The 18,522-nt window shown below is 42.2% G+C and overlaps 1 protein-coding gene across 11 annotated transcripts in view; it reads right to left on the bottom strand.

Moving 5' to 3' along the window:
* The window catches only part of MYCL (MYCL proto-oncogene, bHLH transcription factor), a 100,855-nt gene that overhangs the window by 48,452 nt on the left and 33,881 nt on the right, over positions 1-18,522 (bottom strand). The window lies entirely within an intron of this gene.

Here is an 18,522-nt window from a genome sequence, read left to right as displayed (position 1 = left end):
AGAGCTGCCGAACTGGAATCCCCACCCCAGGTCTGTGACACTCCACCCTTCTGCTCCCCTGAATCTGAGTGACCCACTGACTGGCAGACGGCCGCTCTGCCCAGGCCTGCGTGCTGTTTCCTGGCCCATGCATGCTCAAGCGTGTGGAGCTGGCACATCCTCTATGTGACTGGGGCTGGGTGAGGTCCTAGAGACCTGTGATTCTTTGCCCACAGCTGTTAATGATGGTGTTGGAAGCTGAGAATGTACCTGGCTGGGTGGGTGGGTGTGGGCTGAGGAGGGAGTCTTGCCACTGGTGTGCTGGTGAAAACCCAGCGCTGGCGGGGAGGAGGTTGCTGGGGAAGACCTTTGTGTATAGCACTTGTCCATCTGCATGGTGTAATTGCTTCCACTATAGCCAATTTCAAGTTACCAGTGGTTGTACTCGGGCCAAATTCCTGAAAATTTGACAGTTGGCTCTCACAAGCTGGTAGGAGCTTGCCCCGGCACATTACTGGGTCTCACACACTTAGGCCAAGCTCCAAATATTGGGAAAGCGAAGCTGGCAGGATCAGGGGCTATGGGTCCAACTTCCCTATTTTACAGCTGGATAAATGGAGGGCAGAGAAGAGAAGTGCATAGACTATTCAGCCGTGGTTTTTACTCTGGGTATAGGGCTCCATTTTCGCTCTAAAGTTCTACCAAAGTATTTTCATAAATTTATCAAGTGTCACCAACAGGCACGGTTTAGGCATAATTCCCCTATGAGGTAAGTACATCATCATCCCTGTTTCACAGATAAAGAAACTGAGGCACAGAAAAGGAACTTGTCCAAGGTCATCAGGCAGTAAGTGGAGGAGCTGATGTTTGAACCTGAGCTGTCTGGCTACAGGACCGGTGGTCTTACTCACTACTTTAGGCCATTATGTGAACCAGTAGTCTGTCACCACCAAGCCAGGTTCTGTTGCCTTTACAGCTGCCATCTCAGGGTCAGGCTGCCTGGGCTGGGCAGGAGCCCTGGGCTCTGGGCTGGCCTTTGTAGCTGGAATACTCAGGAGCTCAGATAATGTTTGCAGAGGCCCACTCCTACCTCCCCCTCCCTCTACTCCAATAACCATGCAATCCTGTCTTTAAAAAATAAAAATTTTAAATTTCCTAAGCCACTCAGTCTTGCTTCTTTCCCATCCCTATAGTCACTTACTAGGTCTCTCACCGGATGATCATACCAGCATCCTTGCTGGTCTCTATCTCTGATTTGATCTCCTGACATTCCTCTGCAAACTCTCCAAGATAACCAAAGTAGCCCTATTTAGAAACCCTTCGATGAGTCCCCATTACCTTCAGGAGGAAGTCTCAGACCCCTGCCAATCTCCCTATTCCCACAGGTCACCTGCCCAGCCCTGGAATATACCTCTGGCCCCTGGTCCATCTGGCAGACACTGCTCCAATGTGCCTTGTTTCCAGAATGCCTCTCTAAAGCCATTCCTGCCCCTGTGTTCTTTGGGGATAGCTCTTGAGAGGCCATGCTTCCTCCACTGTAGTTTCCTATACTGAGCCCAGGGCCAGGCACAGTGGGCTGGGATAGGGTGGGGCTCATGCTGCAGAGTTTTTAAACATGAGCTAGAACAAGAAGGCTTTGTGAGCCACTCCCAACTGGCACTGACCCACCATGAAGCTTCTCTCTCCTCAGTTTCCCCCAACTGTACAATGGGGATTTGTAATGGAACACCCTCTCTTCAGTTTCATACTCACAGAAAATTGTTCTCCTCAAAGATCCCCTGCCTATTTCTGGGGGGAAGATATGGTAGGGGGTGGGATGGGTAGGAATACAACCTGGGATCCCAGAAACTCCTTGGGTTGCTGGTGACTCCATGTGCCTTCTGGGCAGCTCATACCTATTCCTCCTTTGGGAGAAGTGCCATCCTGACCTCCTCTATGCTTGAATCCAGCATTACTACAAAAACCCCGCCTCCCTCTTGAATCTGACCTGCTGTCCCCAGCCGCCAATCGCACCCTCCACCGGGACTCCTGCTAAAGAACAGGTGTGGCTTTGGCTCCACCTGCTGGAAGAAGGGAGCAATACCTTTCAACGTTGCAAAGAAGGAACTCCCGACCTGTCATTGACATTGACTCTAGGAGGTTGGCTATCCACTTGGGAAACAAATATTTATTTGTATTGGGCCTTTTTTTTTTTTAATTTTTATTTATCTATGATAGTCACATCAGAGAGAGAGAGACAGAGGCAGAGACACAGGCAGATGGAGAAGCAGGCAGGCTCCATGCACCGGGAGCCCGACGTGGGATTCAATCCCAGGTCTCCAGGATCGCGCCCTGGGCCAAAGGCAGGTGCTAAACCGCTGAGCCACCCAGGGATCCCATGTATTGGGCCTTCTCTATGTCATGTATTAGCTAGGCTCTGAGGATAGAGGGGTGGATAAAATAGAACTTACATGCTCAGTGAGGACCAACGACAAATATATGGGCAAATAAATAAGATAGTTTGGGATTGTAATAAGCACCATGAAAGAAGCAGGGTGATAATGTGGAGAATTGGTGTGGAGACTATTTTTTTAAAAAGATTTTAATTTATCATTTTTTAAAGATTGTATTTATTTATTTATTTGAGAGAGAAGAATGAGAGAGGGAGAGCACGAAAGGGAGGAGTCTCAGAGGGAGAAGAAGGGCTCCATCCTGGAACTCCAGGATCATGACCTGAGTTGAAGGCAGACACTCAACTGACTGAGCTACCCAGATGCCCCTAAAGATTTTATTTTTATTTCGTTTATTTATTTTTAAAGATTGTATTTATTTATTCAGGAGAGGCACAGAGAGAGAGGCAGAGACACAAGCAGAGGGAGAAGCAGGTTCCATGCAGGGAGCCCGATGTGGGACTCCATCCCAGGACTCCGGGATCACACTCAACCGCTGAGCCACCCAGGGACGTTCAACCACTCCTTGTGTGGAGCCTGCTTCTCCCTCTGCCTGTGTCTCTGCCTCTCTCTCTCTCTCTCTGTCTGTCATGAATAAATAAATAAAATCTTTAAAATAAATAAATAAACTCTGTACCCAACATAGGGCTTGAATTTATAATCCCAAGATCCAGAGTCACATGCTCTACCAACTAAGCCAGGCACCCCTGTGGAAACTATTTTAAATTGAGTGCTCAGGAAATAATATTCTGAAAAAAATGTCTTTTGACTTGAATCACAAAGGAGGAGAATTAGCAGATTCAAAGAGCTTGGGGGGAAATACTGTAGATAGAGGAATCAGCTAGTGCAAAGACTCCAGGATAGGAAAGAGCTTCATGTATTTGGAATATTGAAAGGAACAAAGTGTAGCGAATGAGCGGGCAGGTGGTATGAGGTGAGTTTGGAGAGGTCTACAGGAACTAAACCATCCAGGGCCCTGTAGTAGCCCACAGTAAAAGTTTGAGTTTTATTTTGAGAAAAGCCAAAAAGCCAATTGACAAGTTTTAAGTAGGGAAGCCATATGATAGATCAAGAGTTTAGAAAGACCATATCATCTGCTTTGTGGAGAAAATACTGAAGAAAGTGAAAGTGGAAACAGGGTGACCAACATAGTGGGTGCTCTCAAAACATTTCTTTCTTTCTCCTTCCTTACTACCTTCCTACCCTCCCTCCCTCCCTTCATTTTCTTTTTCTTTCTCTTTCTTTCTTTTTTCCTTTTTTCCTTTCTTCCTTTCTTTCTTTCTCTTGAGAGAAAGAGAACACATGCATGTGTGTGCATGTGTGTGCATGTGTGCACGCAGGGGAGGGACAGAGGGAGAGGGAGAGGGAGAAGAGAAGCAGACTTCCTGCCGACCACGGAGCCTGATCCAGTGACCCTGAGATCACGATCTGAGCTGAAATCAAGAGTCTAACACTCAACTGACTGAGCCACCCAGGCACCTCTCTTCTAATGTTTCTAGGCAATGAAAAGTACCAGATGGGTAAGTGGCAGTGCAAATGGAAAGAATATGGATTTGACAGCTGGCTGGCCTGGATAATAGAGAGAAGGAAGGAGGGAGAAGGAGAGAAAAAAGGAAGGGAGAGGAGGAGACGGAAATGAAAATGATGCCGAGATTTCTAACTTAGAAAACTGGTACCTCAACTCAGTAGCACAGGGAGCAGGGGAGGAGGAGCAAGCTAGAGGGACAGAACAATTCATTTGTTACCTGTTGGTATCATTTTTACATAAATAAAGCACTTAGAAATTCCATTAAGTCAAGAACAAGAATACACACTTTCTCCAATATCATTATATAACCTTTATTTGGAGGTATTAGCTGATGGAATTAGATAAGAAAAAGAAATAAGGGGCAGCCCGGGTGGCTCAGCGGTTTAGCTCCTGCCTTTGGCCCAGGGCGTGATCCTGGAGACCCAGGATTGAGTCCCACATCGGGCTCCCTGTGTGGAGCCTGCTTCTCCCTCTGCCTGTGTCTCTGCCCCTCTCTCTCTTTCTGTGTCTCTCATGAATAAAAAAATAAAACCTTTTAAAAATAATAAAAATAAAATAGCTAAAAGTATGTAAAATTTAAAATTCTCTTTCTTAATCATACTAGTCACACTTTAAGTCCTTAATAGCTACATCTGATTAGTGGCTACTGTATTAGTGTTGTTATAGAACAAGTAGATCATTACAGAAAGTTCTATTGTTCAGTACTGAGTTAGAAGGTATGGTGAAAGAGAAGACCACATTTACGAGAGCAACAAAATACCTATGAATGAATAGGAAAGAAATAATTCTTTGTCAAACCACATGAATTAGTTTGTGGTCATGAGCCCCCTGTCTGGACCTCTCTGTATTACAGGAATAGCCAAAGTAACATCTCTTTGCAAATCTTCCCCGACTCTTCTGAGTCAGAGTTTCCTCCAGTCTCCCCCGGGGAAAAATATAGTTGATCTTCACTATTTGAAGGTTCTGTATCTGCAAATTTTCCTACTTGCTAAAATTTATTTTTAACTCCAGGGAGGGAGGCAGGACAGGGAGGGGGGAAGAAAGAAGTAGTATGCCAGAGGAGGCAGAGAGCGAGGGAAAGCTTAGGTCTGGGTGTTTTGAATTAGATTCAGACCTTCCCCTTTCCTTCAGGGCAGCTGGGCAGAGCTGAGTGTGCCTCACATCTCCAGGGCAATCAAGGAAGTCCCTGATTGCTGTGGCCTAAGGCCCTTTCCGGGGTGAGGCCCAAGCCCTAAAGAGGCCAAGCCCAGAATGAACTCTGATTGCTCATCATCCATGAAATTGCCTTCTGTCTGGCAGAGATCCTGCTGAAACTGGCCTAGAGGGGGTAGACTGGGCACCCACTTCTGGGTGATCTAACAGTGGGCTGGATGGCTTGTGGGGGAGGCTGGAATGTCCTGCAGGTGACCTAGGGCCAATGAAGCAGGGAGGGGGCAGGACTATCTGCTTTAACAGTAGTTTAAGAGATGGGGAATGAGACCTAGAATCTCTCTGATTCTTGTTTCCCACTATAGTCACAGCAGTCTCTCACCAGTACCTTCCCCTTTAGGACTCCCATGTAGCCTCAAATGAGGTCTATACTGGGGATGGCAGGGGAATCGCCTAGCCTGGCCCCCAGGCTCAGAGATGGCAAAGAAGTTGCATAAGGTCACATAGCCAGCCAGAAGCAGAAGCAAGATGGACTTATTAGAAGGGGTGGGAATTTTACTCTATCCTTTGGGGTTCTTCTGGCTGGTCTAAGAATTAAATTGACATGAGAGATTAACAGGAGAAAAACAAATATAATTCATACTTATGGGATCTCATAGAAATATGAATCTCAGAGAATTGACCAAAGCAGGCAGCTTTTATACTTTTTAGACAAAGAAACATAAACCTGTGAAGAATTGGCAGGACAAAGAAAACTTATGTTTGGGAGCTTCAGTTAGTAAGGAATTCTAAACAGAATTTGGGCTGGGTAGTAAAATAGTAAAAGTAACAAGGTGTGTTTATATAGGCTGTGGCCCTGAATTCCCATCTCTGGTGATAAGAATGTCTCTTTACTTCCTGGTAATCTTTCACATAAGAGATTTATTTCCTGCCCTTATGAGTACAAAGGAGGGTCAGAGTGTCCTTTTTGCACTGACTGTTTCTTAAATAAATTTAATTCAAAATAATCAGTATGCCAAAGTAGCATATTTTGGGGCAGGCCTGCTCAGAGTTATTTTTGTTTTCCCACCAAATTGTCAGTTTCTTGAGGACCAACACTAAAAAAAAAAAAAAAAAAAAAAAAAAGATTTAATTTATTTGAGAGAGAGAGAGAAAGCGTGCTTGCAAGTGGAAGGAAGGGCAAAGGGAGAGGGAAAAGAAAAGAATCTCGAACAGACCCCACTGAGCATGGAATCCTCAGTTGTGTTCAATCTCACAACCCTGAGACCATGACCTGAGCTGAAACTAAGAGCTGGGCACTTAACTGACTGCACCACCAAGGCGCCCTAACAACCAATATTCTTGCTCTGTGTCCTTGCCTGCCCTTCCATTTCCAACAGGGCCCAGACTCCAGAGCTAGTTCCCCAGCGGTCTAGGGCTGCCAGCAGACAGGCTAGGTCATCTCTAATAACAGTAGGGGCAATTCAGTGTGTGGGAGGAGCTGTTCCACTCACTGCTATTTCTTAAAGGGGCCCAGCAACAGAGGCCACAAGAGACCTAGGTTGTCTAATCCAACCCCCACCTGTTGGATGCCCTCTACAATATCCCTGCCTTGTGGCCCGCTGGCAGCCTTCTGTTTTCACACATTACCATTGGCTTACTGTTTCAAATCTGCCTGTTTCATTTCTGGAGTAAGTTGTAAAAAAGATCTTCATCTCCAATGGAAACTATGTCCCTGTGGCTTGCCCCCACAGATTCTGGATCTGCCCTTTGTCATTTGCACAAAACATGCCCTCCCTCTATTCCAACTTAGACCTGCAGGGAGTTGAAGATAGACTCGTGTCCCCAGAAATGGATTCAAGTCTTGGTTTCATTCTAGTTATATTTGATTTAATTTCCTGTAAAAAGTGTGTATCTATTTTGCTTTTCTTTTTTTTTCTATTTTGCTTTTCTAATTAAAAAAGAAACTCCTTAAATTAAAGCTTTGTATTAAAGTATAATTTCATATAGGAAAATGGACAAATTCTAATTGTATTGCTCAATTTTCCCATACACTCATATAACCTCTACCCAGTTCAAGATATAAAACATTTCTATCTCCCTGGAAGGTTCCCTCTGCCCTGTTCAATCAAAATCCAATCCCTCAGAAGTAACTGCTATTTTTATTTCTATCATCATAGATTAGTTTTGCTTATTCTTAAACTTCTTATGAAGGGAATCATATAGTATGTATTCTTTTGTTTCTGGATTCTTTGTCTTAGCACAATGTTTTTGAGATTCATCTAGGTTGTTCTGTGTATTACCTTTTTTTTTTCATTTTGACTATTGCTGGTAAAATTCCATTTTATGAATATCTCACAAATTGTTGTATTCTCCTTTTGTATATTTGGATTTTGCCCAATTGTTGGCTGTTATGAATAAAGTTGCTTGTACAAGTATTCTGACCACCATTTGAACTAATCTTTCTCGGGTACATGTCTGGATTCTGGATGTAGAATTGGTAGATCACAGTATAGGTTTATATTTGAAACTGCCAAATAGCAACATGTGAGAGTTCCAATTACTCCACATCTTCAGCAATCCTTGATAATGACAGTACTTTAAAAAGTCATTCTGCTGAATATATTAACTATATTCTGGTTTTAGTTTGCATATTTTAGATGAGATACTATTTTAGGCACTCTTTCATATATTTATTGGCCACTTGAATGTGTTCTTTTGTGAAATACTTGTTTATATCTTTTGTTCATTTTTTAATTGAATGGGGTTTTTTTGTATTGGTTTGTGGGAGATCTTTGTATGTTCTGGATACTTTGTCAGTCTATACCTTTCCTAGTTGTTTTCTTTTTTTTCTTAACATTTTATCTATTCATGAGAGACACACAGAGAGAGGCAGAGACACAGGCAGAGGGAGAAGCAGGCTCCCCACAAGGAGCCTGATGTGGGACTTGATCCCAGGACCCCGGGATAACAACCCAAGCCAAAGGCAGCCACACAGGGATCCCCCTCCTAGTGCTTTCTTAGTGAAAGCTTTTGATGATCAGATATTTTAAAATTTTAATTAAGAAAAATTTATGAGTTTTTTAATGGTTTCATGCATTTTGTGGTCCGATTAAGAAATCTTATCTACCCTAATTTATTTATTTATTTACTTATTTATTTTAAAGATTTTATTTATTTATTCATGAGAGACACAGAGAGAGAGGCAGAGACACAGGCAGAGGGAGAATCAGGCTCCACTCAGGGAGCCTGATGCAGGACTCGATCCCGGGTCTGCAGGATCACGCCCTGGGCCGAAGGCAGGGGCTAAACCGCTGAGCCACCCAGGGATCCCCTTATCTACCTTAATTTAAAAGAAATTCTCCTATGTTTTTATTTCGAAGTTTGTTGAAATTTTAATGTTTCAGTCTATGATCCACCTAAAATTAATTTTTGTTATAGTTTTTTTTAAAGATTTATTTATTTATTTATGATAGACAGAGAGAGAGAGAGAGAGAGAGAGAGAGAGAGAGGCAGAGACACAAGCAGAGGGAGAAGCAGGCTCCATGTCTGGAGCCTGATGCGGGACTCGATCCCGGGACTCCAGGATCGCGCCCTGGGCCAAAGGCAGGCGCCAAACCGCTGAGCCACCCAGGGATTCCCCAATTGTTTTTTTTTTATAAGATTTATTTATTTATTTATTCAGAGAGAGCGAAGAGAGAGGCAGAGACACAGGCAGAGGGAGAAGCAGGCTCCATGCAGGAAGCCGGATGTGGGACTCGATCCTGGGTCTCCAGGATCACACCCCGGGCTGCAGGCGGCGCTAAACCGCTGCACCACCAGGGCTGCCCAATTTTTGTTAAGTTTTAAGTCAAGGGCCCAAGTTCTTTTCTCTCCACAAAATCTAATTGTTCCAGCATTGTTTATTAAAAGATCATTCTAAAAAATAAAAGATCAAAAAAAAAAGAAAAAAAATAAAAAAATAAAAAATAAAAAATAAAAGATCATTCTTCCCCTATTTAATTAGAGTGACACTTCTGATATATATCAAAGAGAGTATATATACTCTCTTTGTCTATGGTTGATCCCAAAATGCCTTATATTAATTAATTACTATAGCTTTATAGTAAATCTTGAAATCTGATAATGTAAGTTCTCCAACTTTCTTCATCAAGAACTGTGGATACTCTAGATCCTTTGATTATCATGTAAATCTTAGAATTAGCTTACATGCACACACACACACATGCACACACACAGCTTGTTGGAATTTTGATTGGATTGCATTGAACCCATAGTCCAATTTTGAAAAAATTGACATCTTAACAGTACTGAGTCTTTCAATTCATGAACACGGAATATCTATTTACTGAGGTCACCTTTAATTTCTCAAGAATGTTTTGTAGTGGGCAGCCCTGGTGGCCCAGGGTTTAACGCTGCCTTCAGTCCAGGGCCTGATCCTGGGGACCCAGGATCCAGTCCTGCATTGGGCTCCCTGCATGGAGCCTGCTTCTTCTGCCTGTGTCTCTGCCTCTCTGTGTGTGTGTCTGTCATGAATAAATAAATAAAATCTTTTAAAAAAAGAATATTTTGTAGTTTTCAGTGTCTAGGTCTTAAGCATCTTTCAATAGATTTATCCCTAGGTATTTGATATTTTCCATGCAGTTATACATGGTATCATTTTGTAACAATTGTCCAATTGTATCTTGCCAGTATATAGAAATACATTTTTTAAAATATTTTATTTATTTATTCATAAGAGACACACACAGAGAGAGGCAGAGGCACAGGCAGTGGGAGAAGCAGGCTCCACTCAGGGAGCCTGATTCGGGACTCGATCCTGGGACTCCGGGACCACACCCTGGGCCGAAGGTAGGCACTAAACCGCTGAGCCACTCAGGGATCCCTAGAAATACATTTTTAAAAACATTTTATTTATTCATTTGAGAGAGAGACAGAGAGACTGCATACATGAGCATGAGTAGGGGGAGGGGCAGAGGGAGGAGAAGCAGACTCCCTGCTGAGTGGGGAGCCTGACTAGCAGCTGGATCCCAGGACCCTGACACTTAACCAACTAAGCCACCCAGGCGTCCCTAGAAATACATTTGTTTGTATGTTGACCTTGTATCCAGTAGTCTCATCAAATTCATTAATTCTATGAAACTTCTACATATGTATTTTTTTAAAACCTTTTTAAAGAAAGATTTTACTAATTTATTTGAAAGAGAGAGAGAGCACGAGCAGGAGGAGGGACAGAAAAAATAAATAAATAAATAAATAAATAAATAAATAAATAAATAAATAAATAAATAAAATAAAATAAAATAAAATAAAATAAAATAAAGGAGGAGGGGCAGAGGGAGAAGACTCCTGCCGAGCAGAGAGCCTGATTTGGGGTTTGATCCCAGGGCTCTGAGATCATGACCTGAGCAGAAGGCAGATGCTCAAATGACTGAGCCACCCAGGCACCCTGAGATTTCTACATATTTAACTTAAAAACATTTTCATTGATCTTAAAGTTAAAGCTAGTATTTTGGGGCACCTGGGTGGCTCAATCAGTTAATAAGCTCTCCTATCCCCTACCCTCCCACCCTCAAGATCTCTCTCTCTCTCTCTCTCTCAAAAAAAAGTTAAAGCTAGTATTTTGATTATTAGTAATTTTTTTTTGTAGACAGGAATGGGGAAGTGAGGTTTTATTTTTATTTATTTTTTTAAGTGGGGGAGAGGGAGAGAGAGAATGTTAAACAGGCTCCACACCCAGCACAGAGCCAGACATGAGGCTTGAGTGCACAATCCTGAGATCATAACCTGAGCCAAAATCAAAAGTCAGATGCTTAACTGACTGAGCCACCCAGGAGCCCCAGTATTTTTATTATTTTTAAGTATTCCATTCTTTGACCATTACCACTTTTCTTTGTGGCTCACTCTATTTGGTATTCAGAATCTAGTAACTTTTCAACTTCTTCAGGATCCAGCCCATTGACCCTACTACCTTTTTGTTACCCTTTACCTTGTCTATTTATCTACCTTAGGGTCCATGGTCTCATTATTATCATTTTCCTGCCCCCTTTCTACTGTATAGAACTTGCCTATTTCAATCCAAATCTCTTCTTGTCTTTACTTCCTGCTTTGGTTGATGCCCCCTATTAGACAAAATGTCCCTTTTTTTAAAATTAATTTTTAAAGATTTTATTTATTTATTTGAGAGAAAGAGAGAGCACAAGAGGAGTGAGGAGCAGAAAGAGAAGCAGACTCCCAGCTGAGCAGGGAGCCTGAGGTTGGGCCCAATCATGACCTGAGCTGAAGGCAGGCGTTTAACTGACTGAACCACCCAGGTGTCCCAAAATGTCCCTTTTCAATTTAATCTAATTTAGTATTGAAATGGTTTACCATAAAGAATGTCAAATATAGGGATCCCTGGATGGCGCAGCGGTTTGGCGCCTGCCTTTGGCCCAGGGCGCGATCCTGGAGACCCCGGATCGAATCCCACGTCGGGCTCCCGGTGCATGGAGCCTGCTTCTCCCTCTGCCTGTGTCTCTGCCTCTCTCTCTCTCTGTGACTATCACAAATAAATAAATAAATACCTTAAAAAAAAATTTAAGAATGTCAAATATACAAACAAATAGAGAGAACAGTACAATGCATCCCCATATATCTATTACCTGGATGCAGCATTTAATAATATTGAATTTGGTTTATCTATCCCCTTTCCCCCAAGTGCTTTATCCCTCTTTCTCTTTTTCATCTTTCCTTGCAGGAGTATTTTATTTATCTTTTTTAAAGATCTTGTTTATTTATTAATGAAAGACAGAGAGAGAGAGAGAGAGAGAGAGAGACAGAGACATAGGTAGAGAGAGAAGCAGGCTCCATGCAGGGAGCCCGATGTGGGACTCGATCCTCGGTGTCCAGGATCACACCCCGGGCTGAAGGCGGCGCTAAACCGCTAAGCCACTGGGGCTGCCCTCAAAAGTATTTTAAAACAAATCACAGGGGCAACCCCGGTGGCTTAGCGGTTTAGCGCCGCCTTCAGCCCGGGGTGTGATGCTGGACACCTAGGATAGAATCCCACATCGGGCTCCCTGCATGGAGCCTGCTTCTACCTCTGCCACTCCCCTCTGCCACTCTCTCTCTCTCATTCTCAATCTCTGTGTCTCTAAAAAAAATAATAAGTAAAAATAAATATATATATATATTTAAAAAGAATAATCAACTGTTTAAAAATAAATAAATAAAACAAATCACAGATACCGTGTCATTTCACTCCTACATACTTCAGTGCATCTCTTAAAGACATGGGCCATTTTCTCACATAATCATGATGCCATGACCATACTTAACAAAATTTAAAATCATTGTTTGGTGTCATTTAAAATCCAGTCCATAATTAAACTTTCTCTCATGTCTCCAATATGCCTTATTACACTGGGTTGGTCCAAATTTGGATCCACACAAGGTCCACACATTACATTTTGTTGTTGTGCCCTTTCAATCTTTTTAATCTCTAGCAATCCTCCCCCTCCCTTTATTTTTCATTCTGCTGACTTATTCCAGAAACCAGCTCAATTGTCCTCAAAAATGTTTCACATTCTGGATTTACTCTCTTTTATAACAAATCTTTTGTAATTTGCCCTTTACTGTCCTGAAATGAAATTCAGAAATAATGTAACTAGTGTATTAGTTAGGGCCTGGCAGGAAACAGATGGCACACTCAAGCTGAGTCCAATTGAAGCCAGTTTAATGAAGGGATTATTGGAAAAGATGTGGACAAAGTTAAGGGAACCAACAAGGAATGAGGAGAGATCTGTCTGTTATCCATAGGTCTGAAGGGCTAAGACGAGGGAGTAGTATTTCCCTTTGGCTGAACTCAACAGGAAGCCACTGGGCAACAGAGCTGATTGATACCATTCATTAAAGTCTGCCTCCTGGGGCAGGATTGCTTGCTTCCAGAAGAGCAGAGAGTGGATCAGGTCTGGAGTGGCAAATGGAGAATATCCTTCACACCAATCTACACACATCATTTCAAAATAATGAATTTAATTCCCTGTATTATAGGGAGAAATAATAGGAAACTGGTGCAAAAAAGTATTATATATTTGAACATGTACAAATTATGCACAACTTCACCAGAAGCCCTAATGTAATCATCAGATGCTTGCAGCCATTCCTAGAATCACTATGCCTGCCAAAGCTGCAAATGCAGACGGATCCAAGAGAACTGGACTGGAATCTCGAATACAGAGAGCAGCTGTGTGGTTGATTTTTTTGAACAAGACAAAGCACCCTCTTCCATCAATTAATTACATGGAAGTGGTGTTCCTGGGGAACTCAGTATATATTAAAACCATACAAAAAAATAAAAAAAATAAAAAAATAAAACCATACAAAAAATACTCTGGGTTTACATGGACAATAGAGTTAGGCTCTAGGTTGAGATAAATAATAAATATATTTTCCATCAAATGAGTGTCTGATAGGACATTTGATAACTGTGTTGAATGTGGGACAATTTCTGATGTGCGGGATTGTCTTGTGCATTGCAGGATGCCTAGGGGCCCTGGTCCCATACACTAAAGCCTTGTAGTGGTTCCCACCCTAACCATCATGCCACCAGCAATTTTCCAAATTATCCTCTACTGGGTGGATCATCCCAGTGGAAAATCATTGGCTTATGTAATCTGCTCTGGTCTCTCAGATTTAAATATACTGATACCTTCCAAACTATTCATTCAGCCTCATCCTCTCGCCTGAATGCACACTTGTAAATTCAATTTCTCTTTGATGTCTCTATTTACATCAGTAACTGATATCTCAAAATTTACATGTTGAAACCAAAATCTTGAATCTACTCCCCAACACAGGTACCCCCACCTTCTTCCTCTCCCAGATTTACTTCAGTTTTGTAAGTGACAATTTAATTCTCCTAGTTGTTCGGACCCAAAATATTCAAATCATCCCTGACACTTCTTTTTTTCTCATGCTCCATCCACCAGTCAAGTCAGTTGGCTCTGCCCTCAAATTATATTCCAATCTGATCACTTTTTACCACTGCTACCAGCACCATCAACACCACCTTGGTCCAAGCCATCATCATCTCTCTGAACCATTACAACAGCCTCCAAAATGGTCTCCCTGCTTCCACCCTACTATTTTCTATCTGTAACACGGCAGCCAGTGGGATCGTTTTAAAAATATGAATTAGATTGTCTCTTGCCTCTACTCAAAACCCTGCAAGATTGTTAGGGAAATTGGGATATCCAGTGTCTCTGTGTGTCCAAATTTCCTTTTATAAGGACACCAGTCACATTGGATGAAGGCCCACACTTTCCACTCATTTTAACTTAATCATCTCTTTTTTTCTCCAAATACAGTCACATTCTGTGGTACTGGGAGTTGGGCTTCAATATATAAATTTTGGAGGAACACAATTCAGCTCATAACAACATCTTTATTTATATGAGAGATATTTGTATCATGTTAAGGGGAACAGTAATGTTATTCGAAAGTTAAATATGTGTAGAAGAACATATATGAATTGCAAAAAGGTGGCCGCTACCAGATTGTCAGCTCAGCACCATTCTCACTACCTTCTATGATTTCCTCTATATTTTGGGAGCTAGAAGCCTCAAAACTACATTTCCCAGTTTCCCTTGATGGCAGGGTTCTAGGTTATGTCCTGAAAATAAAAAGTGCTCATGTGAGTTTGGAAGGCAAAAGGAAAGGAGAAGCCATTATTATCCTATCAGTGGTGAACAGTCCCAGGCTTTGGCAGACAGAAGACAGGTTTGGGGTGCAGCTTTAGGAATCAACCACTTTGGTGTCTCTGGTAGTTGAGATCATTGATGTTGCTTCCTTGTGATTCTACATTTCCTGATTTCCTAAATATTAGCAGACATTTTCGGCTCCAGGATTCTTTGGAAAATATGTCTCAAAGTCTTACATTATCATAACTAAACTCTCCTTCTCTCCCTCAGGCACGGAGGCCCACCTGGGCAGGCCAAGTTGGAGTAGACTTGTTCCCCAACCAGGAGCAGAGGCAGGGAGCTCCTTCCTCATTAGATTTCATAATATCAAAAAAAAAAAAAAATTTCATAATATCCTCAGGGCTTTGGTTCTAACACATTCTCCAAGGAAACTCTGTAATAGGTGGTTGGTTGCGCGACGTTTAGGGTGATGGACCAAACATTGAACTTAGGATCAGAAGACATTAGCTCTAGGCCCAGCCTTACTGTGTAATTGCAACACGGCCTTGGGCAATACCCTTGACTTCTTGGATCTTAGTTTCCCCACATATAAAATAGGAGAAAGGAGAAGAAGAAAACAAAGATGAATAATAGGTAATATTTGCATACTGCTTTCTGTGTTCCGGTCATTATTGCTGAGGATTTTTCTTATAATCACTTGTTTAATCATCACAAAAATCATACGAGAAAGGTACTATTTCTATCTTACAATTGGGAAAAAGGATATGAATAAACTTGCCCCGGTCACCCAGGAAGTCTGTGTCCTTGTTGGGGTTTTGGCCATTAAACTATTGGCCTCTTGTTACATGGAAATATGTGATAAATCATAATTGATTTATAGTTTTTGTTGTTTGAAAATGCCTGGTTTGGGATGTGGGGCCCTCTCTCCAAAGTTCTCTGGACGCCTTAAATAAAGTATGAATTTGCTGGATCCAGGAACTAAAGACTTCAGCAATCTCTATTTCTTCTTCACATATGTCATTCGTCCTCTCTCTCAACATCATTGCTCAGCTTTCTATTCCACATAGCAGGCAGAAGAAGGCCAGGACGCAGCTCAAGCACACTTCTCCTCTGTTCAAGAGATCTTCCCAGACTGAATACAATACCTCCTGATTCTAATTACAGATTTCCCTGAGAAAGAGGGGAGAGAGAGAGAGAGAGAAAGAGAGAGAGAGAGAGAGAGATCCTACTAGCCCAGCTACAATCAGGATGTGACTGAGCACAAACTTGGTTATATCGGGCTGCCCACTCAGGGGCAGGTGGCAGCACCGCAGGGGGTGGTACTTCAGCTCTCTTGACCACAGAGATATTTACATCCTATATCATATTTTTCACTGGCTGAGAGACAGTAATGTGTCTCTCTCCTATGAGAAAACCTCTTCCTACTCCAGGCTTGGCAGCCAGCCTCAACCTTCCAGGGACAGCTTGGCTGTGGTGGAAAGAGCCCTATATGCAATCGGAAGTCCTGGGACAGGATTGACTTCCAGGCCACCATTACTAGCTGTGTGACTTCAGGCAAGTTATATAACCTCCCTAAGCCTCTGTGTATTCATTTCAGAAAAATCAGAAAATGCAAACAATTGTTAACTAGAAAAAGAAAACCACACTCTTTGTCCCTTCTTTCTTTCACCAGACTCCTTTTTATGTAACGGGCACAAGCACAGACTGGAGAAGTCTAAGGGTTTAGTTTCAAAGCTTTGGCAGGGCCTTTGTGTTTTTGTGTAGAAAAGGGAGAAGCTATTAAGAGGTACCTGATTCTTCAATAGGCCTGCTCATTATTCCCAGCAGGCTTAAGAGAACATAGTTTGGAAGGCAAGGATCAAAGAAAGAAACAAAACTGTTCTGCATTGCAAATAGAAGTCCTCACTTCATTGTGAGAGAGGCAGTTTCACAAATTATGGGAGTAGAGGGAGTGAGGTAGCCAAGGCAGGAACGATTAGTGAAACCCAAGAGTGGAGAATTGTATAAACCTCCAGGGGAAGGTAGGTGAGGAAATGTTATATAGGGCAGGTACAAGAAGGGTGGGTTTCTCCTTCCTGTTCTGACACAGCTAGTGGCAGCAGGGTTGTCTCTATCCCACAGGACCTCTTAGGGGAAGTTAAGAAATGGTGTGCCTCTCTGAGCGGATGTAGCCCTGCGCCAGTGTGCAGCGTTTGGTGAGTGGGGCACGGGCTGGGTCCCTTATGTCCTAAATGATCTCTAAGTCTACGTACGCTCAGTGGCCCTGAGTGCCAGCCCTCATTGTAGACCTGGCTGTGAGGAATAGCTACTGAGAGGAATAGACCCAAACAGAGACAGAACAAAGATGAGTCACACCTGATATAGGATGAGAGGAGGAAAGGCCAAGCACACAGGTTTTATATGTAGCCCAGATCCCTACCTTCTGAAATTACTTAGAATTGCCTCTAACCTCCAATTCCAAACCCTCTGGACGAAATCCACAGACTCCTTGATTTACTCCTGTGAATTCCCAGGGATTATGTTCTCATGTTATCCCTCTGTGTTCCAAGCTTCACCAAAACTACTCATACCAAGCATTTGTTTGAGTAGTAGGTGTTACAGAAGATTAGGGTGCTGGGGAGCGAGAAGATGAAGGAAGTGTTTACACTGAAGTGACATACACTTAACTTTGCATAAGGAAAATTCCAATGTTGATTTTCTTTTCAGTCATTTCTTTACTTAGTGTTAAAAAGAAATCAATTTAATGACTAAAGAGGTTTCTTTCTTTTACAGATTTATTTATTTATTTATTTATTTATTTATTTATTTATTTATTTATTAAGAAAGAGAGAGAGAGAGAGAGCAGGGGAGGGGCAGAGGGAGAAGGAGAGAGAATCTGAAGCTGACTCCTCTCTGAGTGAAGAGCCAGACTCAAGGCTCCATCTCAGGAACTTGACTCTGAGATGAGATCATGAACTGAGCCAAAACCAAGAGACCAATGCTCACTAACTGAGCCACCCAGGCACCCCCAGCTTCCAAGTTTTTCATTGTTTCTGTTTAAGATATTATCTCACACAACACTGGAATCTCTGAGACCCAATCCAGATTCCTGAGGGAGGGACCGTGTCCCAGCTCAGGTCAGATCTCCATCATTGGCTGCAGCCAGAAAAGTGAGATCACACGGTACCAACCATACCAGCCCTTCTGTAATCAGAAGGGGGGCCCAGGAAGGGTGCAGTTCTCAGACAAGGGAAAATTAATTGAGCCACTCAGGTGCCCAGGACTAAGGAGTTTTAATTGTTTGTTTGTTTGCTTTGCTTTTAATCTTTGACCAAATATATGTTTGCAGCTACATTAAGAAGTTAAAAATTAATTGGTTGATTAGTAAATTATACTACTGGATAAATATAAAGATTGCAAAGTGGAAAAAAAATAAACTCATGAAAAAAATTATTTTCAGTTAATCTGCCATTCTCACTGACATCTTTTTTTTTTTTTTTTTTTAAGATTTTATTTATTTATTCATGAGAGACACAAGCACAGGGAGAAGCAGGCTCCATGCAGGGAGCCCAACGTGGGACTCGATTCTAGGTCTCCAGGGTCACAGCCTGGGCTGAAGGCAGTGCTAAACCGCTGAGCCACCCGGGCTGTCCAGAAGCATAGAATTTTAAGTAAAGTTAGAAGGAAAGTGATTTTTTAGTCAGATTGAAAACTTGAGTTGTTACCTTGACAACCACATTGCTGGGAAGTGTGGAATATTCTCATATCTAGTAGTCAGGAATATATTGATCTTAAATTA

This window comes from Canis lupus, chromosome 15, assembly GCF_011100685.1.
Source record: "Canis lupus familiaris isolate Mischka breed German Shepherd chromosome 15, alternate assembly UU_Cfam_GSD_1.0, whole genome shotgun sequence".
In the NCBI taxonomy this organism is placed as follows: Eukaryota; Metazoa; Chordata; class Mammalia; order Carnivora; family Canidae; genus Canis; species Canis lupus.
Note: the sequence above shows the minus strand (reverse complement) of the source record. Positions and strands in the feature narration are given on the sequence as shown.